Source organism: Diadema antillarum, unplaced genomic scaffold (genome assembly GCF_040938485.1).
Source record: "Diadema antillarum isolate AM-2024a unplaced genomic scaffold, OU_Dant_1.0 seq00000620_RagTag, whole genome shotgun sequence".
NCBI lineage: Eukaryota > Metazoa > Echinodermata > Echinoidea > Diadematoida > Diadematidae > Diadema > Diadema antillarum.
This window is the reverse complement of record NW_027271543.1, coordinates 687,384-695,555: the sequence shown is the minus strand read 5'-3', so window position 1 is coordinate 695,555 and position 8,172 is coordinate 687,384.

The following is an 8,172-nucleotide window of genomic DNA, read 5'->3' as shown; positions in this document are numbered from 1 at the left end:
TGCACAGCTACTTTCGTGATGGGAATTACTAAACGACGGTGAAACAAGCAGATTCTAATCCTAGTGGCACTCACCATTGCTCTCTTCAAAAATGCTATAGTATTTGGTGGGGACCTTAGGCCCTCAGAGGTAACAAACAACTTATCCCGATTTCCATAAGAATCATTCGGCAAAAAGAAAAACAAAATGAAAGACACACTGCTTGTTCGCACACACACACACACACGCACGCACACAAACACATTCACACACAAAAAAAAAAATCTCAGTTGTATCAAAGGTTCTGTGTTTTCAATATTATGTGATATGAAATAGGCCCTATATACACCATTGGAATGCACATTGCTGGTTGTGAAAATATTTTCAAAATGACATCGTTTGTGTCTAGGAATGTTTAAGATTAAAAAAGGGGGAGGGAGAGACTGATAAACTCGGAATAAGCGTATAAGACTTTCTCTCCCCCGTCATAACTTCACAAACGTACACACATATAATACATGCATATTCCTTTTATAGGCCTATAAACGCATCACATTGCAAATAGTGATTATGTAAAACCAATTTATATAATGTAAGATCCGTGTGTATTACTATGTAAATAAATCTAGGCTACAACCATTAATCGTGCACTGTCATTACTGATTAGAATATGCTGACGATAGTTAATTTCATATCTATCTACAGTGAACACTTCTCAAGTGACGAAATGGTGTTCGGGATCCAAGAACTACGGCGCCATAGCGTCAGCCTACGGGCCTCTGACCCGACTAATGCCTAAAACCAAGGAGACTGGTATCGTCGGACAGCAGGATGTGGACCAGCAGGGGCGACAGAAACAGAAACACATCAGCAGCTCTCTGCTCGAATACACCAAGCGTATGGACAAGATCAAGCAAAGCTCGCATAGCAAATTTCTAAGAGCAGAGAGCAGGGTCGCCTAAGCGCGAGGCCAAAACGTCAGACGCAGAAGGTCGTTTTGCCGGGAGTAACTGAGTTGGAAAATGAAGCCCTGACTTTGACGCGTACCTTCATAAGTCAAGCCCAATGGCGCTCTGCTAATTCCATAGCCAATAACCTTGTTGAAAAGAACAAAGAGGCTCTAAAGAGACAAGGGATCATAAAGTCCAATATCTTCAGTCACGAGCTTCAGAAGTTGTCGGACGACACATCACCTAGCTCATTTTGCCGCTACTGGAAGGTTGTGGGAGGCGACGGGGAGGTGAAGCACATTCCTGTCTTTAAGACCACCGATAACATCGTCTACTCTTCCGTTTCGCGACCGGCGACAATAAACAAGCCTCAAGAAGTTACTGATAAATCGGAAAAGAAGGTAGGGGACTCCTCGACTGAGGTCATCACAGTTGACGAAGCTGGGAATACCGAAACGCACCTGACACGGCAGTCTTTCCGGAAATACCACCCTGGGATCCTCCCGAAACCGGGAACGAAGGGGCCTTATAAGTCAAAGGTCACGTTGCATGTTTCCTTACCTCAAGTTGATACAGACTTTCGTAATCATGACGACGACTACGATGATCAGGACAATGACACCGAGTCGTGTTCGATTGACCTACCTAAATCGAGCGAGAGCAGTGGTTCGACTCATCTGGATGACGTACCCACTCAAACAAACATAAATCAAAGCGGTATTTCAAATGAAACGCAAGCTAGTAAAAACAAATTTGAAGCGGCCATTAAAAGCGGTAATCAGGTAGCTGTCAAGGAGAAAGATGAGATTGAGAAGAAAAAGGATGAAGATGTCAGGGAAGGTGACAAGGATAAAAAAGGTGTAAAAGAAAAGGTGGTGAAAACTGAAAAGAAAGAATTTCAGGGAGTGAAATCTAGTAACAAAAGTGGTAATGAAACTAAGAAAAAAGATTCTGTCCCTTCCAATACTCTTAAGGATAAGAAGATCAATTTACAATATGACGTCACGAGAGTTGTAGGTGGTGGGCCTCGCTCTCCTGCAGCGGGATCTATCAGGTGTATCCAAAGAGGGAATGATAATTCTGTCTCACAAACTCAGAAATCCATCCTGAAGAGAGATAGTAAACCTCTGCCAGATATCCCCACCACCTCACAGCCTGGCAAACCCACAGTGAAAGCGCGACGAGCCTCCCTGCAGCAGATTCACATTCCAGGAGGCGTAGTCAAACTTGGAAAGGTAACGTATCATCGGTCTTACAAAATCAACGTGAAGCCTCAACCTTCAAACGGCAAGGATTTTGGGGAAAGTGGCAAGGCGCGAGTGACACTACACGACTCTTTTGTGGACGCTGTAAAGCGCACTAATGTCATCAAGGAGGCAGAGAGAGCTCTCCGCTTAGATAAAAATAGCAGAGAGACCCAACAGCGGCGGAAAAAATTCAATGAAGAAAATCCCAAGGCTCTCTGGCAGTCCTTGTGCAGACATGGTCGGTTCATCAACGAGTGTTACACGTGTCGCGCAGTGGAAGAGATCAGGGTGCGCCTTCAGAACTCGCATACCAAGAGCCAACAGCAATACCAGTGGAATCTTTTGTCTAAGCACGAAAATCAGATGACAAAATCTCAGGCTGTAGGTACAAAATTAGCAAAGCATCACCCCGTACAAGAAGGGAAGCCGTACAGACTCTCCACTGTGACGGACTTGTCAGATTCCAATGACTTACCGCAAGACACCGCCAAGCCTTTGGGACTCCCTGGAGGAAGAGTGGCGACGGACAAGGAGGCCGGGCGCGAGAACCCGCAGGGTTTTGGACCGTCACAGCCCGCGTCGAAACAACAGTCAGAGGCCGCCGATAACGCGTCTAGTAAGAGAGTGCGCTTCGCTGAGGCGAGAATCTACGACCCGATGAGGGGAGCTTACAGGGAGCAAAGTCGGGAAGAGGGTACGGGTGTGGTAGCTAAGACTTGACGAGTGGAAGCAAAATATTCATTTAGAAGACTAGAGATACCACACTGTCAGGAAATAATGTCAGCGTTGGGCTGGCACGATGGTATATGCAAAGAAAGTTAACGGGTCAATAGGAAAGACTATTTTCGTCTGGTTTTACTGTATAGTTTATGTGGATGTCATTTCAATTCTTCTGCTTGATTAACCAATGTTTTGCCTTTGATATCAAGTGAAGTACAGAAATGAAAGAATGTATGCAAATAATATCTTGCCTTTTTCAATGCTTGTAATATCAATATAAATTCGTATTGTCAGTGTCAACATGGGTATGGCTGTTGACAGATTTACTTGTTCAGCTGACTTATCACAAAAAATGCAAAAGCTTACATTTTCTATTCATTCTATATTTTTCCTGTTGCATAATGATTTTAAATCATGTCACCATCTTAAGATTCATAAATTCTAACCACCCAATCACTCAGTGATAATTACAAAATCCATGTGTTGATAAACCTTCTCAGAATTTACTAGCTGTACGCAGAAGATTTTTGTTTGGTTTCAATTCGTTAATCACTTATACTGATTGATTATCTATAAGATACATTTCAATGTGAATTGTTTGCATCGTGATAAAATTACGCAGACAATAATATAATGATATTATTATGAAATAGTCAGAGCTATCTTACAATCCATTTTCGTTTTACTGAAATAATGATAATTTTCCTTTTTATTACAGCAAGACTTGATAGAATTATCAGAAGAAATGCTGTTCCAAACTGCACTGCTGATTTTCTTTTTGGTTTAAATTCATGCATAATCTCCTGAGCACAATGCCCTACAAACCAAGATTCCGACTGATTCGATTTATTAATCCACATTAATATATTCCCAGGTAGTTATGTGAACAGCCCTGCTAGAAAGAACACAGTGTCCCAATGTGTTCACACTGTGTTCACATAGCCGACAATGTGAAAACGCTCGAATTCAACAGTGTGAAGATTATTTCACAAAGTAGAGTGTGTTTTTTACAGGTTATTAACATAGTAATGTTCCGTCTCAAATTGTAAATTGATGATTCACAATGTGTTTACACTGATAAAACGCTCGAATCAGCTTGAAGATATTTCACACTGTGTTTCACACAACATTTCACATTGGGGGACACTATGTTCTTTCCAGCAGCGAGGAAGCTACCCTACTTGCAGGTTGTTTATCATTTTGAGCACTGAATCAAACAACGCCGTTGACATATATATTGAAAAAAAAGAAGAAGAAGAAAGAGATTGACAGTGTTAACAAAGAAAACATCGCTTGGGTAATTCCCGCACGTTAAATGTAAAGTGGACAATAACATGTCTGTGAAATGCTAAATTACTACGCCATGCAGCTATTTACTTCCTGAGCCGTGATTGTATACGTTTGCACATAATGTATGCACACAATGTATGCACATAATGTGTGTACTATTATTATTTGAACATGACGCGTTATTTACAGCAATTTTCGTGAAATTATTTTATTAAAGATATTGTTCAGACGACATTCTTATAACACTCTCTACCGTTGTCATTGTCGAAGGACGAAACTTACCATTATGAGTAATTGATGAGAGAGAAAGGACAATTTCACATTCAATATTTAATATCTGCGTTCAGATCAAAACATCGTATGTGAGAGAACCTGCCAATATATGCAGTTCAGAATTGGAGACTTACGTTGGGTACTTAAAGCTATCTAAGGTCCACATGACATAATATAGGAAAGAAAATCCTCGTTTTGAGAAATGCTTTGACCTCAACGCAGGCACTGAAACTAAAAAAAAACCAAAACTGTTTCATTAGCCAACAATGGTAAAATAATTTGAGGTGTGTGTGTGCGTGTGTGTGTGTGTGTGTGTGTGTGTGTGTGTGTGGTACATGGCCAAACACCCAAAGTCAACCTGACAGTTCTCTGCACAACTGAGATTGTACAATATCGCATAAGCTACTTTTCAGAAACAAGAAGTAAAGTCAGTTTCTTTTGATTTAAAACTCTTTTGCTACGTCTTGCATACATTTTGAAAACATCTTCTAGGAACATGAAGAATGAAAATGACAATAAAAAGAGACGTTAAAACGATTTTTTTAAAGAGAGTGAGGGGCTCCAAAGTGTCTTTGTTGGACAAACTTATATACTTGGTCAAATATTGTGCAAGTAGAGGTAGTCACATTACATCTGTATGCCTATGTAGAGTGCCGACTTTTACGGTTATCAATCACGCACTAAGTATTAAAAATGAAATAAACCAATTAGAATATTGTTAAGGTTTTCGCATTTTGGGATGCAATTTTACGTTTTCTAAAGCTCCATTTCACAATGAAATAGAAAGTAGATACTAGTATGACTCGGATTGGACAATAGTTTCTCTGTGTCAAGATAATCTCACACAGAGACCAGCTAGCTAAGAGCATCTCGTCCACACAAAAAAGTGAATTGGAAAAGAGAAAGAAAAAAGGTAACAAACTTACGCAATATCAATCACACAACTTCGAAGGAAAATGCACTTACCAATTGTCTTCAGTCACACTTTTCTACTTGACTTTTGGCTTGCAAGAAATTATGGAGTTAATTTGTTTCCCCTGGAATATTGCATTTGGCGTAATAGCTGGATTGGGTCTGGGCGTAATAGCTGATTTGCGCCTTGGTTGTGTTGATAGGTTTTGAGGTTGTCGATTCCTCGCTAGATTTGTGAGGATAGAGAAGCGAAACAAAAAACACCACAGAATGATGAAGCGGATGTTGTGTGCGTGATGGCTCAAGGGGTCCAAAAGCTTACCAGATTGTGGCGAGTTCATTAAGCTAAGAGCTAATTACGTGCTATAGATACCAGCTTGTTAATGATGGGTGTGGATTTTTTATCCCTCCCACACACACACACACACACACACACACACACACACACACATATGCACACATACTCTCTCTCTCTCTATTTCTCTCTCTCTCTCACCCCCCCCCCTCTCTCTCTCTCTCACACACAAGACGAAAATCAATATTTCGTTCCACTCTTCTAAAAGGACCATCTGTGATAGGCGTACTCATTATTGTTTCTCGTACATGAGTGTGCACGTCGAAATAGATTATTTTAGTTATTATACTCCGCATGTAAATGTCGCATGATAATTGCGCATGACTAATGGGTAGCAACACGATGATTTGTCATTTGTTATGAATGTTATTCTTGTGTTGTCATCATGTTGCTATATCATTATCAGTGATGTCATTATCATCATCTTTACCACTATTCCCAGCGCTCAATGTTTTTTTTTATTGAAATCACTGCCATCTAGATTTAATGTCTCTCATTGATATCGTAGTTGCAGAAAAGAGCACAATTCTTTAAATCGTACAATGGATTAGCAAAGCTGTGAGCAATAATGCAAGATCCTACAGCTTGTATGTATAGTTAACTTTGTGGCATTACAATGCATGTCGTAGTTTTGTCGTTAGAGGGCGACAAAGTCACTCTTGTATAAAACACTGTTGACTTCTCCAGCAGCTAGCATCGGTGAGTTACTGACAAATCCAACAAGAGTGTTTGGTTGACGCAAGTTATTTTTATCCGTGCAATGTTATTGTAGGGCCTACATTGTAAAGAATATTACATAGTTCATGTTCCGGTAATCATTACTTTACCGTTAGAAGTGCCTAGAGACATAGATGTAGACCGGTTTTCCTAGGTGTATATAATGATATATATTTTCCCTTTCCGCTTTAGAGCTGCTTGCTCACAGTTACCATCATCGTTTTGTTTCCTTTTTCTTGTCTTGAGCATGACGTGAGACAGTTCTAAATGTCTAATTTAATTAATGAATCATACCATATTTATCTGTTAAATATTTATCTGTTTAAATAATTAAACTTATTTTCGGTTATTTTCAACCGCGGAGAACTTGCTGAACAAGAAGACAGATCCAGCAAAGCGAGTAAACAAAAACCACCATCACCACCACCACCAACAACAACAACAACTACAACAACAACAACAACAACAACAAAACCTACGGAGATTTGACTTTCGTCATAAATTATTGCTTTCTACGTATGGAATGACAAGGAGAGATGAGATGAAATCTATCGTGGATTTAAACAATGCAGAAGTCCAGTTTACTTTTTAGAGTGAAAGTCTGTGTTGTGCATCACACACACACACACACACACACACACAAACACACACACACACAAACACCGAAACCATGTTATCCTGGATCAGATATTAATTGGATGACGTTCCAAATCCTTGTCATGAAATTGTAGGCTAAACAGGTTCATTTTATTTATCATTTATAGATCAATCTACATCTACCTATCTTACTATCTATCTGTAGAATAACACATTATATACAGGGCCGGCGGAGCGTTTTCAAAAGTGGGGGGGGGGGGGGGGGGCACTTCCTGGTTTCATGAGCTAACAAGCGAAAAAAAAAAGAGGTCCTCAGCTCATCTCTCCCCTTCCACTTCCGGGTTTCTTCAGCTGACAAGCAACAAAAAAAAAGGGAAAGCAGAAAAACACAACCTTACCGCTCTCAGACTTCAAGATCTCTATCTATTTTTTTAAAGTGCCACTTACGTACTTCCGGGTTAAACAAAGTGGGGGCCCAAAGTGATGACGCCTTATGTATTCCTTTGTATGGTGCACAAAAAGTGGGGGGGGGGGGGCGAGACCCCCTGCCTTCCCCCCCCCCCCCCCCCCCCCCCCCCCCCCTTCCGCCGGCCATGATATATATATGATTGTGCGTGTGTATATAAACATATTGCATACATAGAAATATACATAAAGATGACAAAATACAGTGAGTAAAATATTTGTCTATTCTCCTATGTATATCTGGTTACAGACAGATATAACACAAAGACAGATACAACAGACAGACAGACAGACACACACACACACACGCACACACACACACAGCATGCACGCTGACATGGAATAGTATTCCTCAGTTTACCTTTAAAGGACAAGTTCACCTTCATAAACATAAGGATTGAGAGAATGTAGCAATATTAGTAGAACACATCAGTGAAAGTTTGAGGAAAATCAGACAATCCGTTCAAAAGTTATGAATTTTTGAAGTTTTTGTGCAGTACCCGCTGGATGAGAAGACTACTGCAGTGTATGAATAACTTAGATGTCACATGCGTACAACAATATAAGGAAAATATAAAGAGAATTTCACAAAATTCCATCTTTTGAAAAAAGTACACATTCCCCTTACTCGTTACCAATAAATGTTATGGGTAATATTATTCCCCCT